Genomic DNA, 3,121 nt, shown 5'->3' with positions numbered 1-3,121 from the left:
TTAAATGGGTAAGCCACACAAGGAGAATTGAGAATGACGTGATTTTTATCTATAGATTTGTTGACGGGAATTAAGGGAAAACTGGTTCTCGCACAAAAGAACAAGCTTACAATTAGATTCTGCAAAAAACGAAGAGTGGTCAACGCTAATTTTATGTTAATTTTTTAGTCTGTAATTGGGTTTATTAAATTAATTCCTGTCAAACTTTAATGATTAGCTGCTTTTAAATGAATGATAATTATTGTTGATAATTCCGTATTGTGTTAAGAAAATATAGTTCAAGGAAAGTATTTGAATTTTGGTAAATTGTAAACACCCAGAACCACAAAGACCGCTAGAATGAAATTCACCAAAAATCGCCTTGGGTGCTCTCGCAGACGTCCATGCTTTCCATATATGTGGTGCGGCCAAAAGAAACTGCGTACTTTACTGTGGAGTTTGCTGAATAAGTCATTTGGGAACTTCAGGTGTAATAATCCATATATTCATTGCATTAAAATTTCTCTCTTTCTGTTTTATTTCTTTGACATTATTGATACCAAAGAGATGACATTTCAGGCTTTCTGGAAAGCGAAACTTGTAATGCAAGTTTCTTTGCCTAGTAAAAAAATTATTTGGGTCTTCTTAAATTGAGTTCAAGTATTAGTATATCATGCTAAAAAATCTCGTCCGGTTTTCGACAGCGATAGAGTCCATAAAACTGTAATTGATGCAAATCACCCATATTCCCAATATGCCAGCAAGACAATTTATGGCAGCAGACTTCTGGGGGTGGATCTTAGGTTTTAAGCTTTCTTAGTTAAAAAAATTAAACTTCTACCCCAGGAAGTAGTCCAAATACCCTAAAATCTTTATTTACAAAATACGTAAAATGCCAAAGGAACTGGTAGCGGCCAAAATTTATAAAAAAAAAAAAAAATGTTGGACTGAAGAAAATAAGAAAAAAAAATCAAAAGAAAATATTCACTTTAAAATGAAAATGTATACATAGCCCATCGGGTAACGTCTACCCTTTCAGTACTCGTCTCCATCTTGTTCAACGAGGAAATGATGTAAACTTCCGGGAATTTGGTACTCTTTTATCTATATTTCGACGCAGTACTTCCACAACTACACGACGTCGATTAATTTGTACTGAGAAAAAATATTTTGAAATTGAATTACGTAAAAAAAATTGAAAGGCAGCTTATTTAGAATTACTTTGCTATAATTAATTTCATTTCCTTCTTTTACAACCCCCTCCCTCTCGAAATAGACAGGGGGGGGGGGGTAAGGTTTCTAAATAACTAGTATTCTACCTATAATTTAAACCCAGTAAATTTTAAGATCCCTCCCACAAAACTGCGGACATTAATTGCTTCTGCACATCTCTCAGGGGAAGAATCACAGATTAATTTTAATTCGGCTTTTATTGAGTTTTCTATACAGAGAGAATGCTAAGGTTTTCTTGGCATGTATTGATATGTAATTCTAAAGCAAGAGGCCCACGGGCCTTAAAGGTCACCTGAGTATCATGTAACAACTTTCCAGCTATTGTATTTGGTTCGTGTTTTAAGCCAAAAGCCATGAAATTCACAAATTTTGAAAGAGGAACCACTGCTTATCAAAGGGCAGATTTCAAAGCATTATTTTATTTTTAGTCAAAGTACCCCCCTGGTACCCCTGACCCAGCAGCCTTGAAATTATCTATTTGAAAGAGGTCCCTTTTTTCATCATAAAGCCAGCATTTGTTTTTATGTTTAGTTATAAACATGAGAATAGAAATGTTCCGAAGGAGAAGGAAATAAATTTTTTTATAAATCAATTATTAACATTTGTACATTCTTTTTTATGCTTTCCTAATAGGCTCCTTACCACTGGGCACATAATGCTTACAAATTGGAAAGTAAATCGTTTAATTGCTTATTTCATCATCTGCCAGTTTTGGTCAGTTATATAAATTTTGTGATGTTGATCAAAGAATATTTCAAAAAATCAAGTCTTTCAATATATCTTCATTTTTTTTAATATGTGTTAGGTGAATGTGTAGACATTGTTCTAAAATTTACTTGATGCCTAAAATTATAATTCCTATCATAAAACAGACAGGGGGTATTTGGGAGTGGGGTCAACATTTTTTCAATTAAGTGTAAAATAATTTTTCTGGCTGATACAAATGATACTACATGCCTGTATATATTTGTATATTCTTGCCTTTTAATAATTGATTTTTTTTTATTTCTTCAGGTTATTGTTTATTTTTTCCTCAAATGGACTTCACTTCTCCCATAGTTTTTTTCATTACATCTGATGCATAAGCAACTCTTTTCTGAAGAATGATGCTTACTTAGTAGACTGTAAGCTATAACAGAGACCTAAACAATGCCCCTGGCAATATGCAATAGCTACCATGGGCAGTTTAAAACCTGGGGGAGGAAAAAAGTTTACAGTTACTTTTAAAACGAATACATAATTATCTCACCAGCATGTCATTGTGCAACAAAGTCGTCAGCATTTTATTTGTCCTTTGAACGGGTGAAACGTTTTGAATGGCACTCTTATCGATGAATTTTACACTAAACCAAGCTATCTTCTCAGATATAGGCCTAGCTTTATTTACCCGCCGTTTCATCGTAAAACCGGAAGTGCGAGTTTGTAAATTTGATATCTCGATCCCGACTCAAATTTGACATCGGAAAGAAACAAAATCTTTTATTTTTTTCTGAAAATTCAAAACCTTGAGAGGAGGGTTTGTAAAACTGAAAATAGAATAAATCCTGGTCTTCAATATGTAATTAGATCATTAGCATATTAACCAGGAGCAAAGGATAAGATGTTCAAAGAATTCATACATTTCACTATATAATCATTAGAGCCCCACCCTAAAACAAGAACCCCTGTTCCTGGGGCCATAAAATTCACAATTTTGGTAGAGGCACTCTTGCTTATCATAACTAAGTACTTAGTTAGTGTTTCCCTTTACCCATAGATGCTTTGTGCCAAATTTGGTTGAAATTGGTTCAGTGGTTACAGAGAAGAAGCTGAACATGTTCAAATGTAAACGCGCGACGAACGACGGACGACGGACGAAAACGGATAGCAATAGGTCACCTGAGTTTACCCAGGTGACCTAAAAAAATTG

Source organism: Saccostrea cucullata, unplaced genomic scaffold, assembly GCF_032062105.1.
Source record: "Saccostrea cucullata isolate Sc308-1 unplaced genomic scaffold, CSIRO_AGI_Scuc_v1 ctg14533, whole genome shotgun sequence".
NCBI classification, from domain to species: domain Eukaryota; kingdom Metazoa; phylum Mollusca; class Bivalvia; order Ostreida; family Ostreidae; genus Saccostrea; species Saccostrea cuccullata.
Note: the sequence above shows the minus strand (reverse complement) of the source record.